This window comes from Vombatus ursinus, unplaced genomic scaffold (genome assembly GCF_900497805.2).
Source record: "Vombatus ursinus unplaced genomic scaffold, bare-nosed wombat genome assembly UNPS02014786.1, whole genome shotgun sequence".
In the NCBI taxonomy this organism is placed as follows: Eukaryota; Metazoa; Chordata; class Mammalia; order Diprotodontia; family Vombatidae; genus Vombatus; species Vombatus ursinus.
The window spans coordinates 35,513,825-35,529,002 of record NW_020954564.1 but is presented as its reverse complement, the minus strand read 5'-3'; the positions used below and the strand labels follow the sequence as shown (position 1 = coordinate 35,529,002).

The following is a 15,178-nucleotide window of genomic DNA, read 5'->3' as shown; positions in this document are numbered from 1 at the left end:
TCCTATGAGCTGCAGAAGTAACACAAGGTAGAACATGAGACTTGGGCTGTGTCTTGAAGGATGATGAAGATTGAGTCAAGTGAGAAAGAGAGGAGAGAGACAGCTTTACAGGCTAAAGCAGTAAAATGAGCAAAGGTACAAAGGCATGAATGTTCATGCCAATTTCTGGGAACTGTTTGCAGAGCACTCTGGTTATCATGAAACATTTTTTAAGGTCGATAAGACTGGTTAGAATGGGGGCAAATCATGTAAGGTCTTAAATGTAAGGCTAAGAAATTTGTCCAATAGATAATGGGGAGCCATTGAAAACTTTTAACTATTGTTCTGCTTTGTTAGCAGAAAGATATCTTTATCTGAAATCCAGAAACTTGGGCTCTATTGGACAAGTCACGTCCCCTTCTTGGTCTCAGTTTCCTTATCTATAAAACCATCATCTTGGAATAGTTAATAATAGCTAGCATTAATATTGTGCTTTAAGGTTTATAAAGCACTTTACATTACAAATATTGTTCCATTTTATCTTTATAACAGCTCTGAGAGGTAGGTGTTATTATTATCCCCATTTCACACATGAGGAAACTAAGGCAGACAGATGTTAAAGTGATTTGCCTAGGGTGACCCAGATAGTAAAGGAGTGAGACTGGATTGAACTCAAATCTTCCTAACTCCAGGTCTGGCATTTTATGCACTTTGCTACCTGGCTGCTTGTTGACAATCTAGAAAATTTTGTGATTCTACAATAAATGTAGTATTTTAAATTGATTGATAGGTAGTAGTATACAGAATGGAATGAGACAATAATAGAGAATACCTGCTAGTTCCAATAACTCAAGCTTGACGGAATGAGGGTCCTGGGCTGGAGAAATAGCAGTCTGACTGAAATCATCCTATTTTTGCCTCATTCAGGGGTTCCCTTACTATTTTAGTGTGTGTCATGGATGCCCTGGCATTCTGGTGAAGCCTATGTACCCCTTCTCAGAATATTTTAAATTTAGGATTACGAAGGAAACCAATTTTATTAGAATGCAGTTATCAAAACATTTCAAAAAAGAAAGAAAAATTTCCCAGACTCCAGGTTAAGAACCTCTGCCTTTCCCCTACCCCTACCAATTCCTAACCCAATATTTCATTTAAGACCCAAGTGACTAGCTAAGAAGTCTTTTTTAACCCCAATCCATTATAATCATTCCTTTCTTCAATATCTCTTCTTGAATGGAAGATATGCTTTTTTCCTATGGAATATCATACTTGTTCCCTTGGGGCTACTTGAGTTATCTTTGATTATTTAATGGAGTTTCCACTAAAGCCTTCCCTTAATGCAATCCTTGTGACATGATCCTGGATTTTCACAGACTCTGCTACCACAACTCACATTCGAGCAGATCTGCTCAAGCTTGTGAAGTTTCAAGTGTGGGCTGTGTGTCCAAATGCTAGCCTAGCTACATTTGGAAAACCATTACCAAGTTGGCTACAGGGTGATACAGTTTTTTGTCAGCCCTGGAACAGCCCTGCCTCTGGAGCATCTCCCTTTCTCTGAATGAAAAGTAGAGAATGAAAAGCAGAGAGCTCCTCCCAGAAACTCCATTGAAGGTGGATATTCAGACCAGCTATCTCTGCCTTTCCTACATAGCAAACTCCTCTGGATTTCATCATGCTTGTCCCCCCTTTCTGCTTCCTTTTATAGCTGTCTTCCCCTATTAGATTGTAAGCTCCTCGAAGGCAGAGACCATATTTTGTCTTTCCTTGTATCCTGAGCACAGAGCAAAGTGCCTAACACATAGTAGGCACTTAATAAATATCTATTGATTATCAGGGGTGGGGAACCTGCAACCTTGAGGCCACATATGACCCTCTAGGTCCTCAGGTGTGGCCTTTTCACTGAGTCCAAGTTTTACAGAACAAATCCTTTTATTAAGGGGATTTGTTCTGTGAAGTTTGGATTCAGTCAAAGGGCCTAGAAGGCCACATGTGGCCTTGAAGACCCAGGTTCCGCACCCCTGGAACTGATCAAAGAAACTCACGAACACCAATACTAAATCATACCTGGGTTGTCATCTGCCTCAGTAGGAGTATCTACCCTGTCCAAAAAATGAATCCTTGAAGTATTAAAAAATAATAACAGTTCAGACTTTATACAGAGTATCTCAAAAATCAGCACAGTTTTAAGCTTCAGTAGCTAAGGCTTTTGGGGACACCCTCCCTGCCTCAATGTTTATACCCCACTTTCCTCACAGTATTCCCAAAAGGTTGTACAAATACAGTTATCCAAGTTTTACAGATGAAGAAACTGAGGCTGAGAGATCAAGTGATCTGTCCATGATCACAGAACTACTAAGCACTCCAGCTCTCAGCCCCTCTCTCCAAATTTAGAGCTTTCTCTCCCATACCAAGCTTGTTCATCCATATTGCTTGAAAAGAGAAGGTTAAAGTCTGATCACCCATCAGAAAAACTATGAGTGAGACCCACTTGTGGCTGGGAACCAGGCTAGAAATAAGATCGCCAAGCATTTTTTTAAATGGACTAATAGCAGGATCAGTGGAAATCTGAGGCAGTATGGTGGGGAAAGAGCCTTGAATTTGGTGTCAGAGGACCTAGGGTCAAATCCCTTCTCTGTAATTTACTCCCACCTATGTGACCTAAGCTGCCTTGGCCCCAAAATTGGTCAAGATAGGCTTGGAACACCCTTCTAGCTCTAAATCTGACAATCCCTTAAAAAAAGAAGTGTCAGTTGGAAAGTCATGCTGACTCCTGAGAGTTCAGGAATATAGAAGATGTTTTCCCTGCCTTAAAAAAAATGATGCTACATGCATTCCAAAGGGTTACAGAAGGAAAAAAAAACATTATTTTCTCTCCTAATGTGTGAAATGGCCACATATATGTAATACATAGCTGATCTGTCCTCCCAAAGAAACCCAGGAGGTCCTCATCTACATATAGTTTATGCCTTCTTTTCTAGGACTCTGCCATCTTCAAAGAGCTCCATCTCTGTCTTCATTTCTCACTGAATAAATGCCAGCCCCTGCTCTAAGTGTTACTCCTTTATGAGACCGAGTAATACTTAGAAATGTATTTGATTAGCAGCAACAAAGCTTGCCTAACTCTAACTTTCTAATTCCCAAATAGAAAACTTCATTCAAAAAAAAAAACTGAAACAACCCTACCAGAGATTCCAATTATGCAATTATTCACTGAATCATTTTCCTGACCCTGGTACATGGTTTGGGGGAGGGGAACCAAATGTGAGGGGGGATTTCCTTCTTTAGCCATAAATTGTATGCAAATAGGATTTCATTTCTGGCAGCCTGCATGGGAGTGAGTGTGTCTTCCATGAGCTAACCGTACTCGCTGCTCCACTGGGAGGCTGCTCCTTTAATTCACCAACTGAAAAGTGAAAAAGGCTGCCTGAAGGCATCCCATTACAGGGGAATGAGCCAAGGATCAGGACTGCTATATAAACCCAGCAAAAGCTGGCTGCATTGGCCGCAGCCTCCCCTGCTGTCAAACCTCTCTTGCACACACACGCTCATACTCATACACAAACAGATCTCAGAGTATAAAGAAAACTTTACTCAGTTTTGACAAGAGGAGAGTAAGAAGGTGGGAGACCGCTTGCTAACTTTATTTATTTAATGAAGCCGTTCACTGTAGGATATAGCTTATATTCAAGTCTGGAAGGTAAGCTCATTCCATCATTATTACCAAAACATCACGTGTATTTATGTGTGTATATGCATTTGGTTCAATGAGTTTGAATGTATCTTCAATGAACTTTTTTAAAAGTTTCTATAGAATTATGTCTTAGCTATAAGAATTGTTTTCTGGGTGCCTTTTTTAATGGAAATTATGAGAGTGATGTTTGATTGTTTTTTTTTTCTTCGTAATTTCCCTAGTCTCATATACGAGGAAAGCATCATTTCTCTAGCACTTTTCAGAAAGGGAAGAAGGAAGAAAGAAATGAATGAATGAAGCAGAGAATGACAGATCTAGGCAATGAATGACTGTTGAAACTTTGATGGAGCTAGGGACAGAAACTATTCTAAAATACAGTGTGGATAAGTGAGTATAATAGTTCACAGTTCTTTGACTTATTAAGCCTTGATTAAATGATGCTACTGTGGAGATTTCCAATAAACCTGGCTAATGTGTAACGCATATGAGTTCAGGGCTTCTATTGCTCATATAATCCTACTGCTAATCTCTTACCTCAAACTTCTCCTCACCTTTTCTTTCCCTTCTATGGGATTCCCACTTCTCTCTGAATTGTGGCTAAGACCCAAAAGGAGATTCTTAAGTCTGCTCGTGAGCTGCTAACAAGGACTTTTACTTCAAAGTTTGTCCACATTTCCTATCAACCCAAAAGTCAAAAAGAGATACTTTGCCTGTTCAATGGTATTTCTTATGTTCTATCCTCCATCCTCCTTTTTACCCCTATCTCCCTGCCATGCCCTTTCTTTTACCTTGTCTGTTTTTTGAGAGTTTCCAGCTCTATGGGCTGGACCTACGTGGATCTGTGTCTGTGTGTGTGCTGGACATGAATGATACCGGATTAGCGGGGGTCTTGGAAAAGGTGGTAGAGGCACAAGGCTTTGTTTAAACAGCTGACTTCAACTTCAAGACTTTACTGCCTTAACAGCATTTTTTTTAGTTACCACTTTGTGGGCTCTGATGCCGAGCTCCTGCTTCTGGGAACACTCTGGCTTGTTTTCTTTGCTTGTAAAGACATTCAATCCAAAAGGACATTTACTAAATGGGATAGTCCTTAGTAGTTCACTGGGAAAGCATTATATTGTATGTGAGACCCAGGCAGAGAGCCCTGAGGTAAAATGAATGTCTCTCTGTCTTTTTTTTTTCTTTTTTTTTTTTATGGAGTTTCACCATATGTACTGGATGAATAAAAACTGCTTGCAGAAGACAGCTTTTTGCTTATCCAGGCAATTAGTTAGGTCCTGTTTGGAACTCTGTAATTTGACTGGGTAGCATTTTGGGGGCTTGCCCAGGCTTTGGAAGACTGAATAAATTAGTGGAAAGTACGTTGGCATCCTTTGCCATCTGAATCCCTTTGAAAACTATTTTATGGTGGGGGATCCCCCCCCCAGCTTTTGAGAATGTAGTGAAGTGTCTTACATGGTTGTTTTGTGTGTCGAGTTTTCTTGGCTTCAGGGCACACATTAATAGGATACCTAGTGCTTTCCTCAACAGTGAGTTGGGTCAGGATAAAAGGCTGATGAATATAGCAATGGTCAACTATAAAGGCTGTTTGAAAAAAAAAAGGAAAAAAACACTCTTTGCTTTCTGTAATATCTGAATACACTGTCTAGTTATTAAAGCCTGGCCTTCTGCTTGCATTTTATATGCCCATAGTCTTACTGAAGCTTCATCTGAAATAATCCTTCAGGTTACCATGAGTCAGAAGGGGTACAAAGAGACATGCATATACACGGCCCCACATGATTCATTCTTCTCAGTAACTTACTATTCATCCATTAGATCATTTCCTCATTAATTTAAACCTCAGGAAATAGACTATTCAAGATCGTGTTCTTAATCCCAGATACACAATATTACCTTATCAATGGCAATGTTTTCTTCTGTAGGGAAAAAAGACAACAGACCCAGTATTTAACCAATAAAATGAAACAGCTGCCAAACCTGGGGCTTGAGGATGGGTCTACCTACCAACTGCAAAGTGTGATTTGATAGCCTAAGGCCACGTTAGCTATCAGGGGAGAAAAAGATTCCACTGCTCCTTCCCAAAGGAAACCTCATGAATGGCCACTCAGCTTGTGATAGTCATATATGGGCCACTAAGTCAGGAGACCTGGTTCCACTCCTGACACTGTCCCAAAGTACCTGCCTAGACTTTAGCAATTCACTTCATCTGTCCATGCCTCAGTTTCTTGAACTGAAAAATGGTGATAAGGTCATTGCTTTCTTATTTAGGATCATAAGATTTACAACTGCAAGAGACCATAGAGATCACCCAGCCAAACTCCTTAATTTTATAAATAAGGAAACTGAGGTCCAAAGGAGGGGAAGAGACTTAGCCAAGGTCACCCATATTAGTAATTAAAAGAGCCAGGATTCAAACCAGGATGGAGCCAGGTTGTCTGCTTCCTTTCCACAACACCATGTTGCTTATCCATACTGATATCTGGAGGGTCAAAGGAAATAACAGACAGAGATGAAAGATATAATAGGAAATTCTAAAAGCCCTTTGTAAAATCTTATTTTTATTACTCAAAGTACATGCCAAATACCAATAACAATAACTACCCATATTGTACAGCATTCTAAGCTTCCTCATAGCAACCCTGAGAAGTAGCTAGCATTATGATTACATCCATTTGACAAATAAGTAAACTGAGGCTCTGAGAAGCAAGTGACTTGCCCATGCTCACCCACCTAGTAAATGTCGAAGATAGAATTTGATGGGATCATTGGTTTTAATTTTGGAAAGGACTTTAACCGTCATTCTACAGATGAGGAAACTGAGGCCTAGGTAAGTTACTTGATTTGCCCAAGGTCACAGAAAGAGTAAGTAGCAGAGTCAAGTTTCAAACTCAAATCGTTTAACCCCAAGTCTTTCCACTGTTCCTCCAAGGAAGTCTTTCTCTGTTGTTTATCTAGTTTGAGACAACTTTTTTTAAAGGAAAATAAAAAGTATTGATGAGTAAATTTGGCACACTAATGGCAATCTCAGGTGCTTGCCATGTGGAAGTGCCTACCTAAGGACAATTGTGAGGTCAGATAAGACACTGTATGTGAGAAGTTTTGTAAACCTTAAAGCACTATATAGATATTGGTCATGAATATGAGCCTCCAAGCTAAGGGTGAGTAATAATTATAATCAAATGGAAGCTTGGTGTAGCTTTCCTGGGGGTCACAAAGACTCGGGTTCAAGTCTCATCTCTGGCATGTACTGACTGGATGACACTGCAGTACAACTTACTCAGCATCTCAATTCTCCAGGTAAATCTCTAAGACTGTAAGTTTCAGAGAAAATCTTGATCTGCTCAGCTGGAAGAAGTTCCTCATTGCTCTTCAGTAGCTCCCTATGCTGAGGAAATCCCAGGTCTGGGAATAAGTAAGAATAGGATAGATTTCACATTTATATAGTGCTATAAATTTTATATAGAACCTTCCTCACCAAAAAAAAAGTATGAGATAGATGGTATGCGCATTATTATTGCCACTTGACAGATGAGGAAACTGAGGCTCAACAACATTAAGTGTCTTACCCAGGGACACAGGTTATTAAAGAAGAATGAGACTCGGGAGTTTCTCTTTAGCCATTCTGAACTCATCTAGAATTGCACACAGTGGTATCTGGTGTTCCAGAGGCAATGCAGTAGGATTGGCTCAGGGACAGAGGGCTACTAGATAAGGACTGGATCTTAGTACTTTTGCAGAATGTCCCTGCTACTATCACCTTATACTGCTGTTTGTGGAAGGTCAGGTCAAGTTGGTCCAACTCAATCTGGAGACAGGGAAAGTTCAAATTTCAAGTCAGAAACCTGACAATGAAATTGGCTGGTACAGTTAGGTCAGTGATGAGTTTCAATGCTGAAAAGCAAGCACCAGGTTAAATATATTCTAAAGATTTCTCACTCACAGGAGACCAGGATGGAAAAAAATCAAATACTCTGTGTCTTCTCTGAAACTACCAAGGAATTAATTTGAAAAGTGTTTTTTTTTGTTTGTTTGTCAAACAAAAAGTAGTTACTGGATTTCTCAGTTTCAGGCAAGAGAGAGGCCAGGATGAAAGGGAAAGGACCTCATTTCAGAACCAAGCCTCTAACAGCTACAACTGAATTGGACAGGTTCTAATAGAACCGACCACCATCCACCCACCCACCCACCTACCTACTTCCAGCTCACTCCCTTTCAGACAGCTCACCAGCCATTCCAGGGAATCCCCTTCAATCCATTCCCCAGCCAACTTAAACACCCTCCACATGTGGGAAAAGTTAGCTTTTGGGCTTCCTTCCAGACAGTGAAAACCCCCAAAGAGTGAAGGAGCTCACCTCTTCAAGGGAGCTGGGGAGGAGGAGGGGAGCCACAGGGATTAGAGTTGAAGGAGCTGTAATCACATTGTTCAGGGTGGAAGGGGCCTTCCCAGAGAAAGGGGACATTATGAAGGCAATTCTTTCTTTTGACCAAAAGGAGGGAAAAGTATGTTTATCCACTGGATGATTCTAATACCAGTTATTGGGAATGGAGAGGGGTGGGGTGAGGGGCAGGAATCCTCCCTATAAACCTATTTATCATCAAAGCAATATTCATCATGTTTCTTCTCAGTCATTTTCAATTTCTTCTTCACCCATGTATCAGGCAGAAAGCCAAAAGAATTCTCCCTTACTGTGCCACTCTGCCAAGTTAAATCCCTTCTTTAACCCTCATGCAAATGAAAATTATTTCTCATATGTCTGATCCTCAGTTTCCTCACCAACACAATGGGGAAAATATTTTCCCTACCTACCTAAGAGGTTTATAGAAAGGATTTGATAGGTTCAATACAGGATATTTTTTGTTACAAGGGCTGGTCCTTCGGAGATACAAGGGAGATATGATTGCAAATGAAGATGATGTTAAAAAAATATATCCCTTTGTTGTTGTTTTTGTTCAGTCAATTTCAGTTGTGTCCAACTCTTCATGACCCAATTTGGGGTTTTCCTGGCAAAAATACTGGAGTGGTTTGCCATTTCCTTCTTCAGTTCATTTTACAGATAAGGAAACAGAGGCAAACAGAGTTAAGTGACTTGCCCAGGGACATACCATTAGCAAATGTCTGAGGCTGGATTTGAACTCAAGTCTTCCTGACTTCAGGCCCAAGGCTCTATCCACTGTGCCAACTAACTGCCCAAGATATCCCTAAAACTATTAATAACAATCTATAAATATATTATTAATATTATTATATATTTGATTTACTTGTGAGTGGAAATCTTAAAAAGATGAATTCATTGTAAGTCAATAATAATAATAATAGTAGCTGATATTTCTAGCGCACTTCAAAGTTTGCAAAGCCCTTCACAAACTTCATCTCATCTTGCTCCTCACAACAACCCTGTGAGCTAAGTGAGAACACTGAGGTTTTTTGTGATTAAATAACTTACCAGAGTCACTCAGTACCAGAACAAGGATTTGGACCCTGCGCTCCTAATCAAGGTCAGCATTCTGTTCTGCTACAGCTTGCTGCCTCTCAAATACTGGGTTCAAAATCTTGACATTTTCTCTAATTCACAAGTCCTGAGTTGTGTTACTTTTAAGCAGGCTAGGTAGCCCTTTATATGCCCCAAACTCCACATGGTCTTCTAGGCTTATAGGAAACAAGACATCGCTTTCACAAACATGTCTTTAGTAAAGCTTTTATTACCTTTTACCCACCTGGAAAAGCATTGTCCTCAAGCTATAGGATGGCCTTACTCTTGACTTCCTATCCAGAAAATCTTTCATCTACACTAAGGGTTCTTAAAATAAAGGATTGGGGAGGGGGGGAGAGCCATAAACTTGGGTAGGAAAAAAAATGACATCTTTATTTTTTGTTAATCTTTTGTTTCCTTTGTAATCTCATGTATTTTCTTTTATATATTTAAAAACAATCTTCTGAGAAGAGGGCTGTAGGTTTCACCAGACTGCCAAAGGGGTCCTCAGCTTTAAAAAAAAAGTTAAGAACCCTTGCTCCAGAAGAAGCATAGAATGTTAAACCAGATACAACCTTAAATATCCCCAAAGGCAGAGAGTGATGGGGTGACTTGCCCCAAATCACACAATTTGCTCAGTGGATGAAAGGAAGGACTCCCTATCACTGAGAGCTCTCCAAATAGAAGGTTTCATTGCATGGTATGAACTTTCTGACATTGAAAGTATCCAAGCAGAGACTCGAAGATCACATGGCAAGGAGGCCATAGAGAGGATTCCTATGATAAGAGAGAGGGGAGACCTCTAAAATATATTCCAAAATCTGATTATTTTATTGCTAATTAAAAAGACCCTGATAACAGATAAATCATTGACAATTTATTTTAACAAACATTTAGCAAGTGCCTTGTTCAGTACAAGGTACTCCCCAGGTAGGGGAACAACGGTCTAGGAAGTTCCCTTAGTTCTCTTTCCTCTGATTGGCCTGACCTTACTTCCCAGGGGACCTTTCTGTATCCACATAAGCTCTACTATGTGGAAGCCTGCTGAGCAGATCAGAGGATCTATACTTCATCTCCTACTTCCACATCTGGTTAGGCAGATTTGGCCTACACTAAGCTTCCATGTAAACATTAAGGAAAACCATGGACACCAGCTAATGTTCCGCTATAACAGAAACATGCCTTCAGCAGGGGCTGTACATAAATGATAGCCGAGAGCAGCATCCTTGAACATGCTTGGGAAATTCATCATCTATATGGTCTCCCAACTGGGCAAATGTTTGCCCTATACATCAGTATTCATAACAAAAGAGCTTTTAATCTCCTACGGTACCTGAAATTTCATTAAAGTTTTATCCCAGAAGGCACCATCAGAGTCTGCAGCACATCATGGCACATTACACGTATGTTAGGAACTTGGCAAGAGTGACATCCACCTGGCCCTCGCCTGCAACACATCCCTGATCAGATTTCCTCTGAGAGCCTTTTTTCATAGAGACAGGTGTGCATTTATCTGGGCCTCCCTATCCAAAAAGGGCCTTCGCATCTGAGCAAACCATGAGGAAAGCTTTCTATATCAGCTGCAGTCAGGACAAGGAAAAGCAAAGAAGTGTTGGATCCAGTTAAGTCTCTCTGTGACTTTGTCCACAAGTTTAAAGAATTATAGGATATGTGTATAAAGCTCTTTAGAAATCCCTGAGTTTAACTCCCTTATTTTACTGATGAGGATTTCATATGCACTGAGACAGTACAGGTAAATCTATAGCTGAGGGATAGTAAAGAAACATCCATTAGATCAAGAGTTCTTATTTTTGTGTGTGTGTGCTATGGACCCAAATTTTGGCAAACTGATGATAGCTATAATTTTCTCAGAAAATCTTTAAATGCATAAAATACAAAATGAAATAAAATAAAATAAAATAAAAAACTAGGATCACAAAAGAAACCAATTGTATTGAAATAGTTATCAAAATATTTTTAAAAGTACATAAGACATGTTTAAGAACCCCTGCACTGGATAAGTATCTGAATAATATGGCCAAGGTAAAAATAATCTTGATTTGAAATTGCTTCTTAAAATTATCAAACAATATCTAATAATATCAAATAATAGATCTTAGAACTAAACCACAGAATGTGAGAGCTGAGAGGTATCTTGGAACTTTGACCATAGAATGTTAGACCTGGTAAAGGCCTTAGAGCATTGAGAATGGAATGTCAGAGCTAGTAGGAAGGTTGGACTATGGATGTGAATCCTGACTCTTTGACTCACTACCTTTCTGATTTTAGACAGGTCATTTAACCTCTTTATGACTCAATTCCTCACCTACAAAGTAGATAGGACTAGATTAGAAGATCCCTCAAGTCTTTCCAACCCTAAATTCTATAAATAACTATGTATGAAATTATCTAATTCATCCAGTCAATTTTGTGGATGAATAGACTGAAGCCCACAGAGATAAAGTGATTGTGTGGGGTCACTTGGCTGGTAAAGTAGAGGAGAATAGAGCAGATAAGTATCACTGGAGTGGTGAAAAGAATTTAGCACATAGATTTTTTGTGAAGATGGAAAGATGGCCCTGACTAAGCTCTGGGCCTGGAATCAGGAAGACTTATCTTCCTGAAGTCAAGTCTGGCCTCAGACACTATTAGCTGTGTGACCTTGGACAAGTCACTTAACCCTGTTTGCCTCAGTTTCCTCATCTGTAAAATGAGCTGGAGAAGGAAATGGCAAACCATCCTGGTGTCTTTACCAAGAAAATCTCAAATGGGGTCATGAAGAGTCGGACATGACTGAAATAACTGAACAACAACAGCATGTGATAGAAAAGTAAATGCACATAAAAATGCAAATGACAATTTTAGTTAGCAACCCTGAAGCTTGAGCTTTACCATTAGATGTGTTCATTAATTTTTCATTTGTAGATGCTCATTTAAAAAATGTGTTTTACTTCATTGTGTAGGGGCAGATTGTTTCATCAGCAGGAATATTTCTAGCTCAAAGGAATAGCTGAAGACACCAGCCACTTAAGGAGAGCTGTCTCTGTGTTGAAGTCTCCCATTGCACTTGATAATAAATGCACATCAAAGCCGCTCTCCAACTGTGGAGTTGGTAGAGGTCAGCCATTAAAGTCTTTATTTCAAGATCTTTGCTTGTTCCATCCTCCAACCGAGAGAAAGAGAGAGAGAAAGAGACAGAGAGAGACAAAGAGAGACAGAGACAGAGGCAGAGACAGAGAGAAATGACAGAGAGATAGACAGAGAGAGACAGAGAGAGAGAAAGACAGCTAGACAGAGATGGAGAGGCAGAGACAGAGAAAGACAGACAGAGATTCTACAGCCAGCATGACTGGTAATTTTTTTTTCTCCAGAAAAACAATTTTTAGTCTGGGGAAGCTGCTAGCAGCATTTTCCAGCTCTCCCCTTCTGCCCTAGTGTTTGTTCATAAATCAGAGAGCTGAAGGGCAGGTTCCTGCTTCACCTTCTTTGTGCTCAGAGCCGTGTGAGGTGATGTCATAATAACCAGCAGGAGGCCAAGGCAGGCAGTAGGATAGGAAAGTGTCTCAGGAGACTGACTTCAAGGAACAGTCCTTGTTCTCCATGGTGCCAATGGGGCTAGCAAGGCGGGCCCTCCCGGTGATTTTTGGAAAGCCAGTACCAAGGACAGAGGATGTCTGGCCAGGGATTTGATGCTGTCTGAATAACCACAGGCAGCTGAAAAGCTGGCACAGGTAGACCATGCAGGCAGGCAGGAAGTCATCACCTAGTAAGAGACAGCAAAAGCCTTCGGGGATGATTGAGAATAAGTACCCATTCATTCTGTGGGGCAGTGTGAAGCTCATATCCGTGACAGGACTCTCAGGAAAACAGAAAGTGGCAACAACAGGGCTGTGCCATGGCAGGTAGGAGGCTGGGGCAAATTGTACCCCCCTCAATATTTTTATTCAACTATAATCATGTTATAGAGACTATGAATGGTGTGGTGGGGAAGGCATGTAACCAGAAGTCAAGACACCTAGGTTCCAACCCCAATTCCAATATTTAGTAGTTGTGTGACCACCACAAGTAAGCTACCTAACTTCTCTGAACCTGTTTCCTCATCTGTAAAAAGAAAAGATAACACTTGTACTACCTACTTCATGGCTTGCAGTAGGGAAAGCACTTTATAAACCATAAAGTCTTGCAGAAATATAATTTGCTGTTGTTAATAATGGGTATCAAGGCAAAGAAAGATCTAGAATGTGAGCAATGTAAGATCCCAGCAGTAGAGGCCCAAAAAGCCTCCACCATAAAAGTGAGAAGACCTAATACAACCTCTTCATTTAAAGATGGAGAGCTTTGGTCCACAGAGATGAAGTGAGTTCCCCAAGGTCACACAGCTAAGTAGTGACATGATGCAGTGAAAAGAGCACTGGGCAGAGAAGTGGGAGACCTGAATCCTGACCTGCTACTAACTCTTTGTGTATAGGGGTGGAAGGAAGAGAACAAGCCTTTACTAAGCACCTCCCATGTGCCTGGCACTGTGCTAAGCACTTTACAAATATTATCTCAGGTAATTCTCACAACACTCCTGAGAGGGTGGTACTATTATTACTCCCAAGGTATACGTAAGGAAACTAAGGCAAAAAAGAGGTTAAATGACTTGCCCAAGGTCTCACAGCTAGCCAGTGTTTGGGGTCAAATTTCAACTCAGTTCTTTCTTTCTCTAGGTCCAGAGATTCATTCTCTTTGATGCCTAACTGCTTATGTGAACTTGAACAAGTTATTTTATATCTGGGGAACTTAATTTATCTACAAAAGGAGAGCTCCCAACTGGAGGATCTCTAAGTATCCATCCAGCTGTGACATTTCATGGTCCTATGATTATATACCCTCTATGTTAATTCTTCTGGTTAGCTATTCTGTTGCTTCATTATATCATAGAAGGGATTGAGTTTTCTAAATATATGCCACCAGATTACAAACTCTGTCAGATTCTATCAAGGTAAAAATCACAACTTATACTTACATATTCCTTTTATGTTTTCAAACTTTCTTCACAAACACTCTGTGAAGTAAATAGTTTAAGTATAATTATCACCATTTTACAGATGAGAAAACTGAGGCTCAGAGAGTCCATATTATTTGTTCATAGTCTTTCAATGGTCTGGTCAAACTGGTTTTTTTTCTATTCCTTATTCGTGTCACTCCATTTCCCATCCCTGGCCTTTTATACTGGCTATCCCATTCTCCCAGAACCCATCTCTCCTTGCCTCAACCTCTTGCCAAACTTAGTTTTCTTCAAAATCTAGTTCAGGAGCTAGAGCTACCTTCTACATGGAGCTCTTCCTGATCCCACCCATCAGTTGTGTCCTTCCCACTAAAATCATCTTACATGTATTCTCACCACCAAAATCATATCAATATTGTGTAAACACACAGGTGTACATGTCTCCCCCCTTCCTCCAACTCTGATAGAATGTAAGCTCCATGAGGACAGGTACTTTTTTAGTTTTGTCTTTGTAGCACAACACTTAGCTGAGTGTCTGCCACATAATAGACATGTCATACATTTTTTTTTCAATTATTTGATTGCTTGGAATGATTGAAGTGAATGAGGCAGGCTTCAAATCTAGTCTTGTCACTCCAAGTCTAGCAATCTTTCCATGAAGCTCAAATATGGGCCTTGTAACAGACTGTGCATCTGTTGTCCAAGGTAAAGTCTAGCTAAGTATGGAAAGGTTGATCATTAGGCTGGCCACAGGCTGATAGATATTTCAGCCACAGTCACTCTTAAAGACCATATGCCGAGTCCCGAAGGGGTTGTGTTCTGTGGCAATGGAAGGAATGTTCACACCAATGAATAGGGATTCTTGATGTATTGGTGTATAAATATGACCTTAGCTATGTTAGCTTCAGGGCTATTTTATCCCTCCTTGTCTTTTAGCACTGTTTAGTTAAAAATGAAACATGAGCGTGATGTGATATCCAAAGGGGAACTTTCTTAACAACAAGTGGGATAAGAGAAGACTCCCCAAAGGTAGAGAGGAGATAT

At 40.2% G+C, this 15,178-nt stretch overlaps 1 protein-coding gene across 5 annotated transcripts in view; it reads left to right on the top strand.

The window, feature by feature from the left end:
- Positions 1-3,350: 3,350 nt before the first annotated feature.
- LOC114047318 (tenascin-like) overlaps positions 3,351-15,178 on the top strand; it is a 114,044-nt gene continuing 102,216 nt past the window's right edge. For 2 of the 5 annotated variants that reach the window (XM_027868092.1, XM_027868091.1), the window contains exon 1: positions 3,351-3,676. The gene's annotated coding sequence lies outside the window, so the exon portion shown is untranslated. The remainder of the gene's footprint in view (positions 3,677-15,178) is intronic. The other 3 variants (XM_027868094.1, XM_027868095.1, XM_027868096.1) reach the window with 3 other exon arrangements.